The sequence below is a fragment of the Ursus americanus genome, chromosome 5, assembly GCF_024610735.1.
Source record: "Ursus americanus isolate L20-20 chromosome 5, mUrsAme1.1.p, whole genome shotgun sequence".
Taxonomy (NCBI): domain Eukaryota; kingdom Metazoa; phylum Chordata; class Mammalia; order Carnivora; family Ursidae; genus Ursus; species Ursus americanus.
In genome coordinates, this window is record NC_142131.1 from 8,232,484 (window position 1) to 8,259,186 (window position 26,703).

Below are 26,703 nucleotides of genomic sequence, written 5' to 3' on the forward strand. Positions count from 1 at the left end.
ACAACACATTTAAATCTATGAGCTTATAATGATAGGGAAAAAAGCCAGTAGTTCTCTCCATGATGATTGGAAATCAATTCTGTATCTTGGAAACTGGTAAATTACAAGAAATAATTAAACACCCATACTTTCTTCCTTTTTATACTTATCAGTCCCTTGAGTTTCTTTATTAGTTTAGCACCCTGATGTGCACAGGTGCTAAACTAATAAAGAAACTCAAGGGAGTGATAAGTATAAACATCAACGTAGTGGTTTCCATTGGGGCAGCTGGAATTCGGAAAGGGCACATGGATGGATTCTAGGAGGGCAGACAAAACTCTATTTCCTACTCAGGTAGTGGCTATAAGGGTGTTCACATTATATTAATTCATTAAGCTACATATATTTTTTATGGTGTTACATATTTGTTTTATTTTAAAACAAAAAGTTATAATTCATACAGAAACCTGACAAATAGATTCTTAAGTTTTTCTAGAGAGTAAATATAGAATAGCAAAGATAAGTTTGGAAAAAATGAATAACATGGGATCACTTTTACTACCAGTTATAAATATAAAGATTTGGTAACTAAAACAATATGGTACTAGGAGGGAAATAAGTAAAGAAATGAATGGAACATAATAGAGAGCTCAAATTTTTAAACTCATACACACAGACTTAATATGAGAACTACCTAATTCATATGGTAATTAAAAATACATTTCAAATTGATTTAAGATCTAAAACTGAAAAAGTAAACTATAAAGGAGTTAAATAAAATATAGATTAGGTTGGGGACTAAGCAAAAGAGGATACTTTTTAAAATACTCATAAAATTCAGAAAACATAAAAGAAAATAGTGACATTTGAATAAATGGGGGAAAATCTTGAAGACGAAATATATCGTAACTAATTTTTTAAATGACTAAGATTATGTATTAGTACCATACATGATGGGCAAAAGATGATTAGCCCCTACATAGAAAGGTTTATATATTTAAAAACCAATAATTTAATAGAAAAAAAAGTCAAAGGTCACAAATAGGTAACGGAGGGAAAGAAAAAAAAATACATATATATACACACATATATCTACTCCATATAGAATATGATGCTCAACCTCAATCCCATTCATAATTTTTAACCTATTGGATTTGCAAAAAAAAAAAGGTTTAAATTAAAAATAATCAATGTTTGAGAATATACAGGTATACTAGTACATAGGTACAGGTACTAACTCAGAATCTTTTCTCCTCCTGCAAATTTTTTAGTTATTTATTATTTACTATTGTCATTTTTAATGGTAGCACTAGAGTTTATTAAGCTGTGCCTTAATACAAGCACTGGGGCTTGCCTATGGTGCTCTTGATTTACAAAGCCCAGACATTCTGCCAATTCTTCTTTTGCAATGACTCCAGAAAATTGACATCTAAGTGGATGCTGTACACAAGCTCATCATCTGTCATCTTCAAGTGGCCAACAGCCACTGCCAGACACAGCATCTTCTTCATCTGGAATCTATCGTGGACTTCACTTTATCCATTTTGGCCACCATGTTCTCATTGTGGATCAGCAAGAAAGGGAATGTGCCATCCTCATTCAGGCATGGGCCCAGGATTTGTGGGATTTGCTTGATCAGAGATTCTGAGGCCAAAAAGACATCATACTTCTTGACCAGCTTCCTAATTTTTTATTCTTGCTGAGTTTCTTCAGTGCCTCAATGTCCATGTGGGGAATATCCATAACCCTGGCCTCATCATAGTGCTGCTGATCCCCCAAAACACATACAGAGAACTTGGGGCAGGGAGTGGACTTAAGCCTGATGGTGACCAAGAAGGTTTGTCCTTCTGAGGGTCAGAGTTCTTCAAGATGATCTGCAGCTCCATAATCTCCAAAAACATTCAGCAGAGTCTCCAAAAACTTCCTGGTTGCCACACAGGACCTACCTCCCCACCTCCCCCACCCCCTGATTCCTGGCCTCATAACAGGGTGTCACAGGAGGCTTTGCTGCTCATGGTGCCTCACTCCACAATAACCAGAGATTCCTGGAAATCTTAAATGAACATAGCAATTTTTGAACCTAAATGAATTATCTCTTTCATATTTTTCATCTTTTTGTCTTTTGTCCTGAATTCTAGGTAAGCTCCTTTGTTCAATCTACTTAATCATTAATTAAATCTTAATCTCTGATTATTCTACTGCTCAGCCCATTTATTGAGCTTTTTATTTTAATGACCTCTAATCAGTTAATTTTTTTAAGCCTGTCATTGTTTCCCAGTTGCATTAGCCTCTTTTAGCTCTTTAAGAATATAAATTATACTTCCTTAAAATCCTACTTGTGCTTTAATTCTGTTTTCTCTGGTATTATCCACGAAATTTCATGGATTCGGTTATCATTAAATGTTTGGTAATATTCATGAATTTGGTTATCATTAAATGTTTGGTAATATTCAGATGCATGCTCATCTTCCACTTTAGCTGTGCATTGGCTCCTACCCAATCACCTCCTTTTCCTTCTTTTGTAACAACAGAAAATGCTGGAATAAACACCCTCAGACTTCTTATCTACTAAGATGTTTCCTTTTGTAGGTTGGATTCATAGAAGTTGGTGAAATAGTTGTTCATTATAAATTTAATAGATAATGTCAGATTATGTTACTTACAAGTTGGAATAATTCACACACCCACTAGCAATCTGTTAGCTAGCCTCATTTCCCCATATCATCACCACCTTTGCTGATGTTTTCAAGCTAGATTTTGGATTTCTCTAAGTACAGCTAGTGCAGTATGAATTAGATACAACCTTCTTTGCAGTTGTACTTAAATACTCACTATTTGGCTGAATGAATGTGTAAGTTCAGCCTTTAGATCCCTGATACCATGCTTTCCTTTTTTTCCCCCATATTAATTTTCACATTCTAGCATACTATGTAATATACTCATTTATTATATTTATTGTTTAAAGTTTGTCTCCCCCTACTGAAACAAGAGCTGGAAACTCTATTTTGTTCATAGATATTTCCAAATGTCCAAAACATTGGCACTTAATAACTACTCAGTATATATTTGTTGAATTAGTAAATGAATGACCTATATGATAATTCACTTAATATGCTAGTAAAAACTTAGAATATTTTTTCCTGAAAAAAATGTTCTGAAAAGTGCTTATTTTAAAGATAGATCTGCTTCCTTTAACAAATATTATGAACTCCTACAATCATGTATACATTCCAAGCTGGCTATACAACAACCTGCTACAAGAGGAAATCAATATAACATGATTCCTTCTTGGAATCCATTCAGGAAGCATAAGCCACCAGCAGAAACAAAAGAATATGTGCTCATCATAATTGGCTTTTGAGTGTGGACCCTGAGTTTTTGAGTGTGAACACCGTCTCAGAGAAAGTATTCAATATATTCATAATTAATCTATCAAGCATATTGCTCATTCTGGAAGTAATTATAACAAAATAACATTAGCCTAGTTAAAGTAAATATTGTTTGTCATTTTAGTATGTCAAACATCAAATAATATAATTTTAAATGAGATGACAACATAAACCAATTAGATAGTGTCCTATTTTTATGGTGATCTTAAAAATGATACCTCCATGTAGCACTTTATAGTTTTCATTGGAGCCTCACAAAAACACTGGGAGCTAGGTAGTACAAATATTATTACACTCATTTCAAAAATCAGAAAACTGAATCCAGTAAGTTAAGTGATTGATTAGTAAGGAGGAAAGCCAGCACTTGAATACGTGTCTTTGGAAACATTTCTTTCTGAAGAAGCAAGAGATTAAACAAAAAGCAAATATTTGGAGTCAGAAGTAGATTTCTATTCTAACTCTGTAATTACTAGGTATGGAAACATCAACCACTGAATTATCTACTCTAAGCCTTAATTCAAAATCTATTTAATATTTGCCATTGCGCAGAAGGATAAGAAAACAGCCATGCATCAAAGGAAATCAATTATCTAATTATGTATACATTTAAAATATACTAAAAGTCTGTTATTTATATGGTTCATTCGTGGTATTTCTCCAAAACATAACATTGTTCTCTATTTTCCTTCTGTTTCCAAGATGCTTCTGGATCTAAGAATTCACTGTTGTGTAATTTATCCTTCTACCACTACGCAACAGGACTACTAAAGCTGGGCAAGCCACCTGACGCAGTGCTGTGAAACTGTTAAGAGAAGGAGGCTTTGTTGCTTTACCTCTATTTAATCTTTCCTCTCTTCAAGTGCATCTGTTGCCAAAGGTAGACATTTCATGCCAATCCTATTCTACCCCTATGTCCTACTTCCAGTTCCCAAGCCTCCAAGTTTTTGGAGTTGCATAAAGATTAATCTTGGTAATGAACCAGGTTGGGGCACAAAGTTTCTTTCCTCCTGTTTCTCCTCTCTTCTGCCCTTTTGGGCTAGTAATTTTCTTAAAATTCTAATCAGTTTAACAAATACTCCTTGAGTGCCTTCTATGCTGACAATACTAAGGTGCTGGGAACAGAAAGATATGTAGAGCACAACCCCTATCCTTAAGGAGATTATAGTTTATTAGGGAAGAGAGATAATTAAAGAAATCAAATTGTTATAATTCAATACATACAGTGGTTAAAGATAAGCTCAAGGTGTTATAGAAAGAGAGAGGAGGAACAATTAACCATTCTAAGGGTGGAAATCATGCTAATAAAAAACTACAAGAAATGAAATCTAATCTTGCAGCATGGGTAGGAATTAGCAAGTGAAAAAGAGTGTTACAGGTGGGAAAAGAATATGAATAATTACATAGAAGCATGATGCCAAAGGTTTTGTTCAGGTTAGAGATGGGTATTTCTGGGGCATAAAATGTGCTTAAGTTTTGAACATGTGCATTCAAAGGTCTGTAGGACAATTAAGTAGAAAAGTTTTTCAGGAAGCTTCGGAGAAAAGTCAAGACTAAATATCTAGCTGCCACCAATAGTATAATAAGATGAAGATAAGTACAACTGAGAAAAATCAAATAAGGTCTGGAGGAAGGAGAGCATTGCTATTTTATACAGCGTGGTTAGGAAATGCTTCGCTTTTAGGGTGATTTTTGAGCAAAGATCTAAAGTAAGAAGGTGAGTCATATGAATATCTAGGAATAGAGCTTTCCAAGAAAAAGAAATAGCAAATGCAAAGGTCTTGAGTTATGAGTGTGCTTGGATTGGAAAACAACATGGGGTCAGTACAGATGAAAAATATTACAAATGGAGAAAGTAGAAGGAAGTGATGTCAGAAAGAGAATAAGGAGCCAGATGGAGTAGAGCCTCAATGAACATTACATAGCCTTCATTATGTGGAATTTTACACTGAATAGTATCGGAAGCCAGTAGAAGTTTAGATTGGCAAAGTATTATGATTTATGTTTTAATAAACCTACTATGGCTGTTACCTACCGAATCTACTGTATGGGGCAAAAGCAAAAACAGGCTTTTGTTTTTGTTGTTGTTGTTGTTGTTGTTTTGATGTCTGTACCATTAATTCATGAGAGAATGATAGTAGTTTAGAGTGGTAACAAGAACTGGTAGGATTCAAGTACCTTTTGAAAGTAGAGCTCACAGGCTCTTTTAAGTTTGAGTATATGAGAAAGGATAAAATTTAGGTTCAAAAGATAATACAAAGTTTCAAATAAGAAGGACCAGTCAGTAAGAAAGGAAAACGAGTTGTGAATGCACACAGCATAGAAAGTATATTTGTTTAAAGAAAGTTTAGAGAAGGAGAATGTAGCAATATCATCTAAAGCAGTAAGTAAAAAAAAAAAAAAAAGAAAAGAAAAGGATAAAAATATCCATTGAAGTTAACAATTTTGAAAGTGTTATCTTTTGCTAAAGCAGTTTCAATGAAGTGGTAAGGCAGAAATCGGATTGCAATGGTTTGGAGAGTGAATGGAGCCCGAGGAAGGAGAGATAGCACTAAATGTTATCACTTCAAAACTCAACAGAGCGGAAAGAAGAGGGTTATAGTTGCTGGGTATTTAGAGTAAAAAGAAGATTTAATCAATCATGTGTTGCGACTCAGAACCATGAAAGATCCAGGGTAATCTCTTTGAATCCAGGGTTTCAAGGACAACCTGGTGGAATGGGTCATTTCTACTTTCCAGTCATCAAGATTTAAATGTCAATTTGCTTTGGAACCCAAGTCACGGAGACAACTACAGAAGAACACCTCAACCATTCAGCAATCATCCAGACAGAAGCATAATGGATCCAAAGAAGTCACCAAAGCATTAGTAAACTGCCCCTGGGAAAAGGACGGATTCATTAAGTTTGTGTAGCATTTTATTCAGTTCTACCAATATCTGGTTTAATCGCTTCACCTGATAAATCATCTGCTTAGCTTCAACTTTTGCTAAGCAGATAAAAATGTTAAATCCTATAAAATAAACATACATCTTACTTTCACTATTTAAATGAGGTTTATATAGATTAAAAGATTATTTAATTGTTGTGGTCTCAATAAGACCTTATTATTTTTCAACTTTTAATCAAGTACAAATCATCATACACAGATTATGCAATATCCTAAAAGTTCACCTATTAACTTGTATTTTTAAAATGCCCTTCCATTAGAATAAACAGGATAATAACCATAAAACTTTTAAACTGGAAGGAGTTTTAGAGACATCAAGTCCAAAAACCTTCATTTCTAAATAAGGAATTGAATTCATGAAATCTTAGGCTAAGGTTTCCTAAATACCAATAGAAACAAGACGAAAATCTAGACTCCAGGATTTCAATACAGTTTTCTTTCTACTACTGTAATCTATAATTCTTTCAAGTAGTCTCCGAAAAAAGTGCTGGGATATCATCACCAAAATGAAATATCTCAAAAGTATTGACTCCCCTATATGTATCCTGTATATGGCTCTAGACATTGTTCTAAGTCTTCACATAAATAATTTTATTCAACCTTCACAGCAGGTCTAAGAGACAGGTACTATTATTACCCCAGGTTGAGAAACAAAGCCTTAAAGAGACTGAGTAACTTTTCCAAGGCCACTCAGGTAGCAAGTGGTAAAACTGGAACGGCATCTGAGGCTCTAGGCAGTCTGCTTATTTCCTGATGCAGGCTAAACAGTTCCCAGGATTTAATTCAAAAAGCAGTGATTGAAAGGCTACTATCAGTAAGACAGTGTCTTGGGAGCTGAATAAGATATATAAGATACAGAGCTTAAAAACCTATCAAAAGAAGACCGATGCATCCACCACTAACTGCAATACAGAACAAAGAGTGTTTAGGGGAAAAAAAAGCAAAGTACACGGAAAAGAAAGCAATTTCAGGGCTGAGGGTGGACATGAAAATGGCCAATACTACCTTATAACCTATTGAGATCTGCTTTGAATCAATCTGTTACTAGTAGAGCCCAGTGGATATAGAAATATTTCTTTTTAATATTCTTAGATGCTTATCATTCAACTCAACTTTTTTTCTATACCATACTCAACTCAGCCACTTCTAGATTTAGTTAGCACTCAAGGCCTTTTTTTTAATGCCCATGGTGCAGAGGGTAAAGAGCATGCAGTAAATAAATCAGCTGTGTAAAAGCTCTCTTAATATATCAAGGAATCTTTATAGAAAGTTATTAGAGGCCTCAAAGCCTCCATAAAATAATCCACTTATATTCACTGTCCACTTAAGTGGCAAACTCTAAATTTATGAGTTAGTTTCTTGCTGAAAAGTCATATAATTTGTGAGTGTTAATTTCTTAGATGACCCTGGTTTGGTAAGAAAAGTGCAAATGAGAGTCAGAGTAAGGAGACTAACTCCTGCCAAATACATTCCATTCTGGATTCCTAGGTACCATCCCAGACCATTCAAGAATCACTGCCCCCTCAATGGAATATTTTTTAACAAATGCTTATGTTATGATTTATTGAAGATGAGGGAATGTATCTGTGATTTTTGTTTAAGGCCCAAACTTTAGCTATATTATTCTTCAACTAAGTATTACCAAATACGTTTTAAATACTCAGCCTGTATAATAAAGTGCATATGTTTTTAAAAGTCAATAGAAAAGCCAGTGTTTTCCCCATTTTCTTACCAAAAACATTACTGCTGCAAGCTAACTTGTACAAACATGAAGTATGAGTGTCTGGGGATGAAAATAGTATTAAGTCACCTTTTTATTGTAAGGATGTCTATCCAAGCTTCCACTTTAACATCTGATTGCTTTTCCTAGTTTTTGACATGGGAAGTTTTTTATCTCTTCCCAGTAAGTAGAGTCCTGACCACTAAGAAGATGGAGATGCACAGGAAAGCTTTAGCATGTACTGGCTGGCCAAATATCTCCAACATCTCTCATAAATAAGAGGACCATCTCTCTCCATCGATATTGGCCAAACTGCCTTCATTTGCATATTGCTGTCATGACTTATGTATTATCCTTATAACACCTAGACTCTCATACACTTAATATTTTGGTTTCAATGGAGTCATTATTTTTACTTAAATAAATTTACTTTAAAAATCTGTCTACTTCTATTGTAAATGAAATATCAGTATGTGTCAGCAAAAAACACCATAAACCTCTAGCTAGACGCAGTGGTTTGCCAAGACCTGCTTTTCAGTTATTAAATATGGAGATCAGCAGATGTTAGTGAGCTATTAAGGACACACTAGTCCCACAATGAGGAGTTTTTTCCCTCCTTATTCTATTTAGAGAAAAAAAAATGCAAAGAAGGTGACTTTCTTTCTATGTGGCTCAGTGTTTTTTAATGTTGTGCCCATATACCTTCTAAAATCATCTCAAGTACCTCCAGGCAGCCAAGGAGCATTCTGAGAAACACTGTTATAAATCATCTAGAATTTCATAAGCCCATACCTTGCCACTTCTAATTGATCCAGAATTCAGTATCACTGTTGTCGTCTACAATCTTATCTGTGCTCTCCCTCCCCTCTCCCCAACCCCACTAAGTCTCCACCATGTTTTTCTCAGAGCAAGACTAGTCCAGTTGTCTGGAAACTGCTTCCCATCTGGCTCCACCAAAGGCTAGCAGCTACCAGTACGTAGCAACTTTCTGGCCCAGTCCCCACATCAAAAAGATAATGGCGGATCACATATTTACTTAGAGCTCCTACAGATTTACTTTTTCACTTCAGTGTCCTACTTTCAAAGGCTTAGTCCTTTCTAACAAGTAATAAGATACCTGAAAAGCCTGTCTTCCTTGAATTTCTGCTGTCTTGAACTTTAACTATTATTCTTTTGTTCTCCATGTTAGTAACTGCACATTCCACTGGGAAATAAGGTTCATTTCTCAACTTTTGAATAAATACATTATTCATTCTAGTTTCCACAAATTCTAATTTTGGATATGATATTTTTCTTATCCATGATATTCTTAAACTATAAATTTACAACATGGTATACTTTCTACTAGAAAACAGTCAAGCAATGCAAGTACAATCTATACTTTCTTTTTGAAATTGCAGGAAGCACAGTGTGACCTTATAAAGAAATGTTAGCAGTCAAATGAAGATGTTCTATACTATCTTTACTGTAATCCCCTTTCCAATTAACTTATATTTGAAAAATCAAATTTAGCATTGTTGAAACTAGAAATACTCAGCAGTGGTATAAAATAAGAGTCCGTGGACAGGGTTAGTCGCAGTATATGCACCTGTCATTTTTCACACCATCAAACCTCTACCAGGGTATTTCTTAAACATTACATGTGATCAAATGGTTTTTACCCATTTTATGGGCTTTTAAAGGCTCACCATGATTTAACTTACAGCTATTATTTCTAATACAGTTGGGCAGTGACCTGATGACCCACCAGATCATCCAGAATACAAAACAAAGGACACATACTGGTCAACTGCTGGCTGGCAAGTCCCTGAGTGACCAGGTCAAAAGCCCTCAGCAAGTATACAGGAAAAGATTAATGAGAAGAGAAAGAAATCTTCAGTAAAACTAGCTGTTCTATGGAGATATTAAACACAAAATTCAGCCACATTGGCACAGAACTCTATACCGGGGTGTTAACCATTTTCAGACAACTTAAATATTCTTTCTCTAATTAACAAATGGTGCCTGCACTGGATGGAGCCAATGATTTGATTTGAAAACAAAATACACATTGTACTGAGATGACCCAAATATCAGTAATTCATTAAAATGGTCTCAAACTGAGACTTTTTTACATAGGGGGAAAACTGTAAGAAAGAGGGAATCAGATGAGAGATACGGTATTCCTGTGGTGAACTACGGCAGCAGCTCATCATATTTACCCAGGTATCTCTTTAAGGTCTTATTTGTGAAAGGTTGTGATAAAACCGAATAGAACTTTAAATTCATTTGGCTTTTGAGATTATCACTCTATTTAACCTTGAAAGCTTTTTGCATTTTCTCATGCCTTTGTTTGCTTTCAGGAATTTATCTTCATTTTAACTTTAATCCTTTTTATATCTCCTGCCTCATCTTCGATCCACAAGGTTCAACCTTTTTTTTTTTTTTTAATCTGCAGTGTCTACAGTGTAGGTGGGGGTAGGAAGGCTTCTGTCTCCTTTTTATAAAGACATACAATATGGTCATCTTAAAAGTTATACATACATACATGTGTGTGGATGTATACATGTGATTAACCAACGATCATTTTATCTGTTGGATTAGAAAACTGGTATTTGAGTAATACTTGTTCTATATTATGTAGCAGTTTCACCTCAGATTTATGGATTCTGACAATTATACTATCCTTAAGGTGACATATTTTGTCTCAAAAAGCCCAAGCATTTCAACATCACTCCTTACAAAAGTGGAAGCAAATACTTACCAATTTTACTATAGGAAACATGAAATCAGCTATGCAATGATTGTCTTAGACTTCTGTATAGAATTGTAGTAGTTTAGACCAGCTTTGCACAGCCAGGGGCATTTTTTGCATTAGGTATTGCAAGCACAAAACCTAGGAACTATGAGCTTTCCAAGAGCCCCCTCCCCCAAATTTATTTATCATCAGCTCCAAAAATAAAAATAAATAAATGTACAAATAACGTCCACAGAAATGTGTGTCAACTGTTACTTGGCTCATCTGCAAATACAACAAAATTAAATCTTAAGAGCAAAATAAAGAATTTATTCCTTTAAAATAAAAATATCTAAAAATTTTACATCAAAAAAATCAATCTAATGTGATACATTCAAATAGGTGCATGGAAATTAGAATGTGATACAGTAAGGAATGGGGCCTGCCAAAGTAAGCTTGCCTAGGACATATGCTGTGATCACTAAACATCTTCATTCACACGTCAGCAAGGCAGTAATTAAAGATGGTGAAACACTGAGGATTTTGTAAAGCAATGAAAAATCTGTATTAGAACTATTCGTATTCTGGGAATTACTTTCTCGCAGACATTAAATCAGATAAATTGGGATTTCCCTGAAATCATACCCACTGAAGAGAAAACCCCAGGGGACTTGGGTCTTATTATAATTGGTCTTTTTTTTTTAGATTTTTTATTTATTTATTTGACATAGAGACAGCCAGTGAGAGAGGGAACACAAGCAGGGGGAGTGGGAGAGGAAGAAGCAGGCTCCCAGCGGAAGAGCCTGATGTGGGGCTCGATCCCAGAACGCTGGGATCACGCCCTGACCCGAAGGCAGACGCTTAACGACTGCGCTACCCAGGCGCCCCATAATTGGTCTTATTTTTATCTCTTTTCTGAAAACAATATGAGTAGAACAGCTATACTACAAGATAATTAAATATGGCCAATACTGTCCCAAAGTTATTGTGGGTATCAATACATCTATGGTAGTTTTTTCTTCTTTTGCCAACAATTCAAACATGCCAGAGATATATTGTAGCATAGACACTCAGGAAATGTTCCCATACAGTAGTAATTGTTTCATATTTATTTTCTTTAACCACTCAGAATGTCTAACAATGACCTCCATACATACATTTCTTACTTGAGAAAAATCAGAGCAGAGAATTCTCAGTAGATGTCATGGGCTTTTAAGGATCAGACTTATAAACTACCTTATATCAAACCACCACATCCTATTACAGTTCCACACCTTGTTGAAGGCCCAATATAAACTTGGACTTGAAATCAAGCACCCCAGTGTTATAAGCTAGCCTATTTTTTCACAATAACAATTCCATGGAGAGAAACTGCTCTTAGTTCTAACAGGTTTGAGACTCTGAAATGTGACTGCTTCTCTTCAGTAATTTTCCATCAAATGTGCAAGATACATCTCGACAGTGAAACACCGTTTCTCATTTACCACTTCAACAAGACTGAAAATGTATAAGGGAACATTCTTCTATATAAGGGAACATTCATTTTACTTAAATAAAACCAGGGCAGATCTACGTGGCTTGGTTTCTTTTTCCAAATATTTCTTCATAAAAAAGCATTGATTTCTTAGCTTCTATGACTCAATGGGAAATCTCTTTTCAACATACTATCTGTATCTCAAAATGATATGCTGACTTACCATTGTTATGACATACTGTTTGAGTTATACTAAACCAGTTACATTTAGTAGCTAGTTTTCTTGGTAACCACTAATCTAGTCACTGAGAATACAAGTTGTAACTCAAAGCCATGAACTAAGTATACGGATTAGTAAGTCTATACATATGAGACCTACAGGGGATTGAACGTTTTTAATTAAAGTAAAATATTTCCAGTAGTAGAAACTGAAATGAATAATTTTGAAAATTTAAATCCCAGTGATGAATTGTGTCACAAAGTTTCAAAACTGCAGCTACCACTCTCCCACCAGAGGTGTTACTCTGCAGCATTGGGAACGGGAAGCCCAACCCACCTATAAATAATCAAAAGCAGTATTAGGAATGAAGTTCATCCTGAACTATAAGTCCTTGTACAGGAACATGTCAAATAATCAGTGGTTCTATTTTCCCCAAATGCTATTATCTAGCTCCAGTACAATAGGTTGTATGATAAATAATAACAAAGCCATCTAACTTTAACGCGTCCACATAATAAACTTTAGTTAACTTTAAGTGATACTAGTGGCCTGAAATCTTCCAACATTTCCTGAAATGGAGTAAAAAAATTATGTTTATCAAAGTTTATAAATGTAAAAGAAAAATGTAGATTTTATCATATCCAGGATAAATTTCACTACTTAGAACAAGGTCAAAAGAAGCCCCACCTGAACAAGTGAAAGATCGTAATTATTTATCTATAAAGAAATGTTAATACTTTCAAGCTACAAGGGTAAGAGTAATATGGCAGGTTTGTGCTTGGGAGCCATGAGAGCCCAGTTCTCCTACTTGCATAAGTTAAACTCCCTGTACCTCAGATTTCTTGTCCATAAAAAGGAGCAAGTTTAAAGAAGACAACAGTTACAAAGAATTTTGGACAATACATCCTGAAATACTGTGGGTGCTCACAAACATTCGTTTACTCTATATCCCACAACAATTATACAAGATTAATATAACATTTCCAATAACTATTTAGCAATTCTGCTTCAATAACACAAAACACAATTTTATATAATATAAAATCATTTTGCTTTTTGGGTGTCAATTTTATGTGATTAAACAAGAAAACTGCTTGTTGTCTAAAAGGTTGAACAAATTTTCTCCCCTGGTAACTTATTTATACTTTTCATCAGATTTGTAGAAACAACAAAGAAAACAAATGAATAAAAGTCTTCATTTTTATCAAAATTTCCAAATTCAGCTGTATTCCAACCCTAGTTTCGCCCTATAAACATGTTCAAGTCATTTAAGATATTTGAACTTCATTGTCCACAATAGCTAAATTGTGGAAGGAGCCGAGATGCCCTTCAACAGATGACCATATATACAATGGAATATTACTCAGCCATCAGAAAGAGCGATTACCCAACATTTGCAGCAATATGGACGGGACTGGAGGAGATCATGCTAAGTGAAATAAGTCAAGCAGAGAAAGACAATTATCATATGGTTTCACTCATTTATGGGACATAAGAAATAGCAGGAAGATTGGTAGGAGAAGGAAGGGAAGAATGAAGGGGGGGGTAAACAGAAGGGGGAATGAACCATGACAGACTATGGACTCTGGGAAACAAACTGAGGGCTTCAGAGGAGAGGGGGTTGGAGGACTGGGATAGGCTGGTGATGGGTATTAAGGAGGGCACATATTGCATGGTGCACTGGGTGTTTATACACAAATAATGAATCATGGAACATTACATCAAAAACTAAGGAAATACTGTATGGTGACTAACATAACATAATAAAAAATTATTATTTAAAAAAAAAGATATTTGAACTTCATGGGGCGCCTGGATAGCTCAGTCTGTTAAGCACCTGACTCTTGATTTTTGGCTCAGGTCATGATCTCAGGGTCATGAGCTAGGTAGGGCTCTGCACTCAGCACAGAGCCTGCTTAAGATTCTCTCTCCCTCTCCCTTTTCCCCTCCCCCTGCCCCCACTGGTACTCTGGCTTTCTCTAAAAAAAAAGGAAAAAAAAGGTTTTAAACTTCAGTTTCCTCATCTGTCAAACTGGGGTAATACTGCTTTGTAAAATGAAAAGAACTAAGTAAAAATTCTGTGTGAGAAATTATGCATATTTCAAACTACATATATATACATACATACATATAAATCTGGCAAAATGTCTCAAATATAATAACTCAAGCTTATTTTTTACAATTAAGAAATTATGATTAATACTGACTGCATTAACAAATATTTCTATATTACATTTAAATTCTTGGTTGGTACCCAGTGCCTTCAATCATCTGTATAAGCCACAATACCTAGATATGACTTCAGGCTTCTCATCTACAATAGTGTGCTCAGAATCTGCATGGGCTAAGATGGTTATTTCTGTTCCTCCCTAAAGGCCAAACAGTGCAAAGGAAAAATTATAAATAAACTACTGCTACTAGGATTCCTTATTTTCAGGACAACTCCTAAAAAGCGCCAAATTAGCAGTGGTCTTAATTCCTTCTTTGGGATATTAAGCAGATTAGAGCTCAGAAAATTTTTCTAAGCAGTACCTTCAATTGCCATTGAATTTTTTTTTTCTCCGAGCAAATAAAAAGAGTATAAATATAAGAACAATATTAATTACTTATTTGGCTTTTTATAGTTGAGAATTGTCTGTATTTTCAGAATTAAAGGTCATGTTTTAGAGGGATGTCAGTAAGAATGTCAAATAATAAGACCTGGTTAATGGAAACCTTCGTTAAAGATGGCTTACATGGACATCTCTACCAAGTCAACATTAGGAAATGCCCAACAAGCTTCTTCACACTTATCGCCTTGCTCCTTCTATCCAGCCATTGATGTGTTAGTTTGGTTCCCTGTGCTGAACATTTAGAGTCCCAGATCCTCATATGCCACTATCTTTGTCATTCAGTTCTTAAATGTCCTCTCATCAGAGAGGCTTCCCCTGATCAGTTCACCTAAATCACCACCTGACTCTGACCCACATTACTTTTTATCCCATCAATTTGTTTTGTTTTCTTTTAGCAATAATCATTCTCTTTCTCATGTACTTTCTCACTTGTTTAATAAACTTGGTTAGCTTAGAATCCTGGCCTGGCTTATTCACCACTGTACTGGTAACATCTAAAATACCACCTGGTCTGTAACAAATACTCACTAATTATTAACTGAGAGGATGAATCCTGATTCCCATTACATATAGTGGAAAGGCTAAGCACTTTCAAAAGCATAATGCCTAGTGGTCGTTCTTCATCAAGGTATTTTTCCACCTTTCTTTACACACTGTATTTGCCTCAAAAGAACACAAGTCTAATGTAGTACTATCTTCAGCCCAATAAACCTCAGGCCATAATCCAAAGAAAAGGAAGCCACTTATCCAGAAAGATAATACCAAATGGGTTCCTGTTAGGATTGAGGACATTCGTAGCCTCATAAAGTCAAAGCCTGAAAGAACAGGGCCTGACAGTAAATCTACATTTTAGCAAAGCTGACAGAGATTTCTTCACTAGGAAAAAACCCTGCATGACAAGCTTTCATTAGTTGGTACAAGTAGACAATAGCATCGTGTAGTGCCTAGTGATCAATTGTGATACACAGCTATACGGCGTACACCCTTCCTGAATTAATTACTAAAAGGAAAAATGAATTTTCGACATTGAAGCACCGTTTACACTTCAGGAATTTCTTTCTTTGCATTGAAAAAATAACTTTTTATTTATTATCCAATTAACTTTAACATCCCCCAATATTTTTGTAGCTATTTCCAAGTTGTCCACCTGTCACAGGCCTTTTATATGCACCTAGAATACTGTTGGTGAACATCTCCTGGGAGAACATAGAAACCTCAGCAAGGCGCGTATGATTCTGTCATCTAGAATTAACCCCCAATCTTCTCCCACTTTCTATCAACTTGTTTTCCAGTTTTCTAACTCCCAACTGGTTACTTAAACTTGCCTTCATTTGCAATCTGCACTTTCCTTGGATGCCATTTTATTTTCCCCTCTTTATTATGTCTGGTTCTTTTCCACAAAAGGTAGATTCTCCTGGATTCTAACACATTACAAGAGACAGAGAAGTCATACTTCTTCATACAGGCATCAAAAGTATATTGTAAATCATACAGTGGGCTTTGGGTATCAAGTATGTTATACTGTTTTCTTATTCCTTTGGCCATTGATAGCCTCTTTAGGGTAACTGTAATAATTCTCAGTTAGCCTGAGAATTTCCTTTTGTGATAATATTCTGCTTTGTTTTATCTCACCTCCCAAGTTGCCAGCTCTTTGAGGACAAGGGCCATGTTTTACTCAGCCTGGAAGTCTATGCAACACTTAACATACTTTCAAGAGTGGTCAAATTAAATTGAATTAAATTCTGAAAAGATGGGGGCGCCTGGGTGGCTCAGTCGTTGAGCGTCTAGCCTTCGGCTCAAGGCATGATCCCGGCGTTATGGGATCAAGCCCCGCATCAGGATCCTCCGCTATGAGCCTGCTTCTTCCTCTCCTGCTCCCCCTGCTTGTGCTCCCTCTCTCGCTGGTTGTCTCTCTCTGTCAAATAAATAAATAAAATCTTTAAAAAAAAAAATTCTGAAAAAATGGGAGGTTTTTTTTTAATTTCAATGTCCAGTTTTAATTTCTAGGGTTCCTATTCTAGGGATATGTTTTGTTTTTATTAGCCTTATAATTCATTTAATAATTGTTGCCTCAGTTGGGAAAATAAAACTTGAACATAAATACAGGCAAAACAGCATATAAAATGTTTCACACAAGCTGATCCTGGTGGTACATGTTAGAATCAGGAAGATTAGAAAAGGAGCGGGGGCCTAATCCCAGACCTACTTCCTGAATTAGAATCTTGGACATACATCCCCGATAAAGAAGGATTAATAGAAGAATATTGCAATGACAGGCAATTATAAAGGAGTTTGGGAAATAAAGATACCTACTAGACACACCGTGAAATCAAATGAGCTTCATTTTGAGAAAGGGCATTATAGACTGGAGTGCTATAAAATGCTGTAAGATGTTAATGACTATTCTCATCAGCATCATCACTTCCAGGAGGGATTTTCTGGTAGCTGCTTGGGGAGAAAGTTACTTTGAGTTAAGCCTTCGGGGATGTGCTATCTCTGAGATAGACCATATTTTTTAAACATCCCATGAATCTCCACTTCTTCATTCTGGTCTATTTTCAATTGTTTACCAATTTTTTTTCAACTGAATCCAACTTTTTTTTTTTTTAAGATTTTATTTATTTATTCGACAGAGATAGAGACAGCCAGCGAGAGAGGGAACACAAGCAGGGGGAGTGGGAGAGGAAGAAGCAGGCTCACAGTGGAGGAGCCTGATGTGGGGCTCGATCCCATAACGCTGGGATCATGCCCTGAGCCGAAGGCAGACGCCTAACTGCTGTGCCACCCAGGCGCCCCCCTCACAACCACCTTGAGCTGCTATACCAGCTCTGGAGTCCTCACCCGTGAATTTGCTTCAAAAACCACTAAGCCTCGTGGGTTTAAATTGCTATTTACAGCAGAATGCTAAAAGAAAATGTTACATTTCCAAAATATATATTTAAAATAAACCTTAATTGAATTCATGTACTTAAGGAAATAACTTTATTTTGATTTAAAAAAAAGGACTTCTAAGAAATAAAGATATGTGCCTAGAAATCAAAATAAAGCATGATTTTTTAAAGATATATTTATTTTAGAGAGAGAGAGAGAGTAGGGTAGGGGGGATAGTGGGAGAGAGAAAGAAAGAGAATCTCCAGCAGATTCCCCACTGAGCATGGAGTCCAGGGATGCGGGGCTCCATCTCATGACCCTGAGATCATGACCTGAGCCAAAATCAAGAGTCATACACTTACCTGACTGAGTCACCCAGGCACTCCTAAAGCATGATTTTTAAAAATAATATTAAGCCTCAGGAGTCTATTCAAGATTTGATTAATCCACAACAACTAATATATCGCAAGAGTTTTAATAGGGTCATAAGAAACAGGAAAATATTTTCTGAATGTCAGCTTGATGTAAAACAGCCATACCTAGAATAGATATGGTAACAGCAACTCTGTGGTACAGGGGTTGGCAAATACTTTGTAAAGGGAAAGAGTAAATATTTTAGTCTTCGCAGATCATAGGTCTCTGTCACACTCTACTCTGCCACTGTAGTGCAAAAACGGCCATAGACAATACATAAACAACTGGGCAGGGTTGTGCTCCAATAAAATATATTTACAAAAATAGGCAGCCTATTAGAACAGCCAATACCCAAAATACTGACATCACCAAATGCTGATTATGATGTAGAGCAACGGGAACTCTCATTCACTGCTAGTGGAAATACAAAATGGGACAGCCAGTTTGGAAGACAATTTGGCAGGTTCTTACAAAACTAACCAAACTCTTACCACACAAATACAGCAATCACGGTCCTTGGTATTTACTCAAAGGAGCTGAAAACTTATGTCTATACAAAAACCTGCATGCAGATGCATATAGCAGCTTCATTCCTAACTGCCAAACATGAAAGCAATAGGATGTCCCTCAGTAGTAAATGGATAAACAAACTGTGGTACATCTAGACAATGGAATATTATTCAGTGCTTAAAATAAATGAACAGTCAAACCACGAAAAGACATGGAGAAATTTAAATGCATATTACAAAGTGAAAGAAGACAATCTGAAAAGGTCACATACCATATGCTTCCAGCTATATAACATTCTGAAAAAGGCAAAACTATAGGGACAGTAACAAAACCAGTGGTTGCCAGGGGTAGGGAAATGGAGGAATGAATAGGCTAAGCATCAAGGATTTTCGGGGCACTGAAAATAATCTCCACAATGCTATAATAGTAAATGCACATCATCATGCATTTGACAAAAACCATAGAATATAAAACCAAGAGTGATCCTCAATGTAAACAATGCACTCTTGGTAATAATGATGTGTCAATACAGGTTAATTAATTATAACAAATGTACCACTCTGATGGGGAATACTGATATTCCTATGAGTAGATTATGCATGTGTGGGGGCAGAGGGCATGTAAGAAATCTCTATGTTCAATATTTCTACAAACCTAAAACTGTTGTAAAAAATAAAGTCTATGAAAACACAAACAAACAAAAAAGGGGCAGCCAACTGGATGTGGACCACAGGCTGTATACAGTTTGATGATCTGCTTTTAGAGTATGTTAATCCTGGGTGGGGAATCAGAAAAGTTCTTGTGACTTCTGAGGTCCACAAATCTATTCTTCCCAGTCTGGGGAATCTCACTTTAATCATAGGAAAATCTTCCTCTGTCCTGTTATTTTTCTCTTAGAGATGCTCCATCTCTCCTCTATTTCCAGGACACCAGTTTTAGTCTCCTCAGGTGACTTCAGCTTTGGAAATTCTCATTAGAAAGGAAAGTACCCTAGCCATTTCTGTTTTGCATAATACGATTGTGATATAGTCACTGCAGCTCTCTGTTCTCATGTCAACATCGGGAATAATGATACCCATTTTATAAGGTGCTATGAGAATTAAAGTAGTTCCTATTTAGAAAGTAGTAAAGTACTTAGCATTCAGAAAATATTCAGCCATCAGAAAAGATGAATGCCTACCATTTGCATTGTCATGGATAGAACTGGAGGAGACTATGCTAAGTAAAATAAGTCAAGCAGAGAAAGACAATTATCATATGGTTTCACTCATATGTGGAATATAAGGAATAGCATGGAGGACCATAGGGGAAGGGAGGGAAATTTAAATGGAAAGAAATCAGAGAGGGAGACAAACCATGAGAGACTCTGGACTCCATGAAACAAACTGAGGGTTACAGAAGGGAGGCGTGTGGGTGTTGGGGTAACCAGATGATGGGTACTAAGGAGGGCATGTGTTGTGATGACCTCTGGGTATAACACACAACTAATGAATCATTGAACACTACATCAAAACCTAATGATGGCTAACTGAACATAAAAATTAAAAAAATTTTAAGATATTCCATAAATTTTAGCTACCATTTTTACATGTATGGAATAGCATAAATGGAAGGAAGCACCTAATCTTTTACCTGCATAAAAGAAAAAGGAGAAAATACAGGCAGAGAAATATGTTTTAAAAACCCCAAAAGATTATCTTGCCACAGAGAGTTGACCCAACAAAGCATTGACTAGGATGGTGGCTAAAATGTTAAGATATTTGTTTTGAGTCACTGTAACAATAAGTTCAATAACACACAATCTCTGGGGCACCTGGGTGTCAGTTAAGCATCCGACTCTAGATTTTGGCTCGGGTCATGATCTCAGGGTTGTGAGATTGAGCCCCGCATCAGGCTCTGCACTAAACAGGGAGTCTACTCTCTCTCCCCTCTCTCTCTTCTTCTCCCTCTGCCCCCCCTAAAACAACAACAACAACAACAACATACACAATCTCTAGGCAATTCATCAAAACTCTCACATTTGCCTGTGGACTAAGAGAGGGCAATATGGAGACAATACAGAGAAACTTGACAATAACGCAATAACACCAACACAGCTTCAGGGAGCAGGCTAAGGGTCAACACAACTTTCCAGCTCACCATTAGGAGAACTTAGCTGGATTCAAAAAAGCAAAGGCTGGTGAATATAACTTTTATTATCATCCATCACTCCAGCTAACAAAGAGCCATACAGCTGGGCACTAAATTCCACCCAAAGAGGCTGTGGCCATGAATCCTTCTTGAAACAAAAGCTTATATCAACACAAAATGAGCATATATATAATCCCGGCTTTTCCTATTTGTTCATTGAGAAGCAAACCCTAATTTCCTGACCTAGGAAATCAAACATATGAGATTGCATATTAAAATCTAGTTTTCTGCATTTTGAAGAAATTTATCCTGTGGACTTTTGAAAATATTGACATCCATGGTACTTTTATACACACTAAGTGTTGGCAGTTCAAAGGGCTAATTCAGGGTGCCTGGGGGCCTCAGTCGGTTAAATGTCTGCCTTCAGCTCAGGTCATGATCCCAGGGTCCTAGGATCCAGTCCCACGTGGAGCTCCCTGCTTCGCAGGGAGTCTGCTTCTCCCTCTACCTCTCTTCGCACTTGTTCTCTCAATCTCTTTCTCTATCTCTCTCTCTCAAATAAATAAATTTTTTTAAAAAAGCTAATTCATACTATGTCTCAAACTAGTGCTATCCCTATTTTTAGTTTGTTTACTTTTTTTAAGTTACTATTAATTAAATGGCTTTAATTCCAAATAATACACATTGATCCTTGAACAACATGGATTTGAACTGCACGTGTCCACTTATATGAGGATTTTTTCAATAAATATATTGGAAGATTTTTAGCAATGAAAAAACTCAAGAGACAAACCATGTAGCCTAGAAATATTTAAAAAATTAAGAGAAAGTTAGGTATGTCATGAATGCATAAAATAGAGGTGGATTCTACTCTATCACTTACTACTATAAAACATATACAAATTTATTATAAAAAGTTAAAGTTTATCAAAAGTTATGCACACATACATTTACAGACCATACCTGGTGCCATTCACAGTTGAGAGACATGTCAACAAATATAAAGATGAAGAATTAAAGCAAACCGCATAAAATGAACTACAGTACATACTGTACTACTGTATGATTTCATAGCCACTTCCTGTTGCTATTGCAGAGAACTCAAGTGTGTCAAGTATCTGCTTAAAATGCCGTGTGACACTAATCACTCCGCTTGAGCAGGTCGTCTCTCCAGTAAACTGCACATGGCAGTAAAAAGTGATCTCTCCTGGTTCTATTAGCAGCTAAGTTTTTGGGGAGTCAAAAGTTATTTGTGGATTTTCAACTACACTTGGCCGGGGGGTGGCAGAGCCCCTAACCTCTGAGTTGTTCAAGGATCAACTGTATGTACTTCGTATCACAAAATGTCTCATACATATACTTCATAACTAAAAACTGCCCCACATAAACTTAAGAGCAAGTTGAAATTATGAAAATAAAATTCATATTCAGATTATTACCAAGATATAACCAAATACATTTTAAGACATTGAACAACTTAAGATTGTTTTTGTTAACCATCTTTTAAATATCTAAATTAAACCTTTCTGCGTATTCATTCCTTTATTTTATAAACAAAACATTATGGGGGGGTATTTATTGGGCAGTAATGGTGAAAACAGCTGCTCTCTCCTTGCCTGGCATCACTCAAACTTTCAGCTTTTGGAACATTAAATTTTCAATTATAAATTCAGTCTTATATAAGATGCAGGAACAAATTGTGTACCATAAACTCATAGCCCCAAAGTTTATCATCAAGTCAGCCTATATATGGTGTTCATAGTAGCACCTAGATTTCTCTTTTTACCTGAACATCTATTTGGATTCTTGAATTCCAAATACGATAATCAGTTCCTTACCTTTGGCTCAAACATCTAAAGCAGGGTCTTAACTTCCTTCTAGAAACCTTTTCTCCCGACCTGTCCACCTCACTAGCTAAGATTTTTGCTTTGTCTAAAAGAGCTCCATGTCTTCTTTTAAGGTCTACTACTTCACCTGTTCAGGACTGTAGAGAATTCTCTTCTCCTGCCCCTACCTTATCCTAACTGACACATCTGCTCCTAACTAAGCCTCAGTTCTGAAAGTTGTAGGATACAGGTCAGATGTTAGCATAAATCATGGATATGCAAACTGCCATGACTAGGAAACAATACAGGTATTAATTTGGGATTTGTTTGAACTTATGTTGTTAGGAATAAATGCTAAAGTAAAATGCTTGCTTATGAACATCCATAATACTGAAAGAATGAAAATGACTTTGAATTCCTCAAACTGGCAAGTTAGGATACTAACTTTCACATAAATTAGCCCAAATTATAGTCAATACTCAATGATCTTGAATGCATGTGATCCTTATTTAATTCATCTAAGGAACTGTTGAAATTGTTGATGACTCCTATAGTATCCATATTAATCGTTGATATTCCCCTCCATTAATAGCTATTACTTACCCCACTCAGCTTCAAGTGAATGCACTGATTCACTTCTGTTCCCAGAGTGATATCCATGTTCTAAAATAGCATGGGCAATTGGGTGATGGGCATTAAGGAGGGCACATGATGTGATGAGCACTGGGTACTATATGCAACTGATAAATTATTGAACACTACATCTGAAACTAATAATGTACTTAAGTTGGCTAATTGAATTTAAATAAATAAATAAATAAATAAATAAATAATGAAATAAAATAGCATGGACATTAACCAATTAGAATGGAAGCTGAACATAACTTTGGAATACAGTAACAATTTTTTCCTCCTCATACCATGTTCCAGTGGGGTGTTCTATGGACATCCTTCCTGTGATTCACAAAGTCAGGCTTCTCCTTCTAGTGGTTTGTCTTAACCATCTGCATCCAGCCAAGAGATGAAGAAAGAAAGAAAAAACATGAGGAAGAAATACTTGCTCTGAACCACCCTGGCCTGGAGGTGATACACATCACTTCCACAGATATTCCATAAGCAAAAAAGAGTTATATAAGAGGCATAAGAGTTACATCCAGGAAGTATATTCAATGAGTACAAACCACTGACTCCATCACATATACAATATATCAGAAGGTAAAAAGTGCCATGGGATAAAAATGAGCAAAAATGAAAAGGTGAATGTTGGAAAAGAGGTCACAAATTTAAACAACTTGCTCAGAGAAGCTTCTTTATCCAGTGATAATGTAGCAAAGGCTTAAAGGGGAATATGGGTAGATTCATACATGTATCTAAAGAAAGAACATTTCTGGAAAAATAGTCAGTTCAAAAGCCATGATGTGGGATAGTACCTGGTAGTTTCAAGGAAAAGAAAGAAGGCTGTCATGGTCAAACTAGCATATTGTAGGGGAGGCCTGAGAACTATGGGTGTGGGGGGGAGACAATAGATTTTTATAAGCTGTTACAGGCTGAATGTTTGTTTTCTTCCCCAAAATATTGAAGCTCTAACTCCCAATGTGATGGTATTTAAAGGTGGGGCCTTTGGGAGGTGACTAGGTTTAGATGAGGTCATGAGGGTGGAGCTCCCATGATGGAATCTGTGCCCCTCTAAGAAGAAGAAGACACCAGAGTTTCTCTCTGCCATGTGAGGATACAGTAAGAAGTTCTCTGCAAGCCAGAAAGAGAGTCCTTATTAAGAATCAAATCTGTTGTGGGCACCTGGGTGGCTCAGTCAGTTAAGCAACTGACTCTTGATTTGGGCTCAGGTCGGGATCTCACTGTCATGAGATTGAGCCCCACATCAGGCCCCATACTCAGTGTGGAGTCTGCTTGTCCCTCTCCTCCTGCTTCTCCCCCTGCTCATTCTCTCTCTCTTTCTCTTGCTCAAATAAATAAAATCTTTAAAAAAATTATCAAATCTGTTGGTACCTTAATATTATACTTCCCAAACTCCAGAACTATGAGAAACAAATGTCTGTTGTTTAAGCCACTCAGTCTATGGTAGTAGACTACTACTATGGTAGTTTGTTGTAATTAATCAAGCTACTAATACATAATACACTGTAAGGTCTTTTGCTTTGACTCTGAAGAAAATAGAGAGTCATTGGTGGAATGTGATTTGAAGAGTGATATGATGTGGGTTACATTTAGCAAGACTATTCAGACTGTCATTTGAGAACACACTAGAGTGAGGTAGGTATGGAAAATGAGAGACTAGTTAGAAAATTATTACAACAATCCCAATGAGGGATGATGGTAGACTTCACCATGTTAATAGCAAAAGAGACTGTAAGCAGATGCAAAATTCTGGATTTGTTTTGAAGGTGGAGTCAATGTACATTCTAATAGATTGGTATAAGCTTTCAGAGCTGGACAATTAGAAAGTGGGAGTCATCATTAACTGACATGGGGGAGGCTGTGAGTGAAATAAATCTGGGGGAGGACAAGAGTAGAAATCCCTCTGTGGACATATTAATTTTGAAATATCTATTAGAGATCTAAATGGGGCTATCGAATAGCCAGCTAGATATATGATTCTAGAATGAGGACAGAGGTCTGGGTCAAAGATATAAATCTGGCAACTGTAAACACATAGACAAAATTTAAGCCATGAGGCAGATGAGATCACCAACACAGTAAGGAGAGAGAGAGAGAAAAGATTCAAGGTCTGAGGCCTGAGCCAAAGTAGCATTAAAAGGTCAGGATAAATAAGACAAATCAGAAAAGAGGAGAGAGAAAATTCAGTAGCAATACAGAAAGAAATCAGAAGAGTGTGGTACCCTGTGAGCTAAGTGAAGAAAGAGTTCTCAGAAAAAAGGAATTCTTGACTGTGTAAAACGCTGCTAGTAGGTCAAGTAAGATGAGGACTGAGAATTGGACTGTGCAGCCCGAGGCTATTTGTTGACCTTGATGAGAGAAATTTTGGTGGGATGTGGAGTAGCAATAGCCTAAGAAGAGCGAGTGTAGGGAGATATAAAGAGAGGACTCAGGGACCAGAAGTGCAGATAACCATTTTGAGGACTTTTACTGCAAAGAGAAGCAAAGAAATCAGGCCGCAGAGGAGACTTTTATCTTAAGATGAGCCAATACCATGCTGTTCCCAATAGGTATCAACAGTAAGCTCCTTGAGACTCAAATATAATCACAGACATAACCTAATTTACACATTTCTTTAGATGACAGTAATAGTAGCACAATTCTCAATTCTATGCTTGGTCAAAATATAATTATTTTGGTTTCCCTTCCTTGATTAACTTAGAAAAATGCATATTCAATCCTGCTAACAATTTAGTACTTTTCAAACATATTCTATTAATGAATGCCTTCTCGTAGTTCAACTTAGTTACCACAATTATCACCTTGGTAAAGCGTGAAAAGTGTACTTATCCTTCTGTCCCTTCCTGCCAAAATATGACACACACTAGTGCCTTTCCCTTTTTAATCTGAATCATCAAATTATTTCTCTCCTTATCCTTTTGCTTCAAAGCAAAAAAAAAAAAGATAAATCTTCCAAAATTAGAAGAAACACACACATCTTCAAGAGATGAATTTGAATCTAAATCTCTGGTCACCCTTCACATAGGACATCACTCTCACCATCAGCATCTCTACCTGCAGACTTAAGGCAACAGAGAACCAGTTGCTTTTTAGAAGCAAGATGCTCCTCAAAAAAAGCCAAGCTATTCCACAGTCTTCCTTAGGAAGAGTTCATACGGCAACACTGTGACATATTATTGACAAGTTTTCATCAAGCAGCATAAGGCTGAAGCTTTCCAGAACTGCTATTGGTAGGACCAGGGGAAAAGGAGAGAGGTCAGT

At 36.3% G+C, this 26,703-nt stretch overlaps 1 protein-coding gene and 1 pseudogene across 4 annotated transcripts in view; both read right to left on the bottom strand.

Moving 5' to 3' along the window:
• The window catches only part of LOC123799262 (uncharacterized), a 1,380,163-nt gene that overhangs the window by 1,326,136 nt on the left and 27,324 nt on the right, over nt 1–26,703 (bottom strand). The gene's annotated exons all lie outside the window — the stretch shown is intronic.
• LOC123799263 (large ribosomal subunit protein uL1 pseudogene) lies at nt 1,311–1,904 on the bottom strand (annotated as a pseudogene).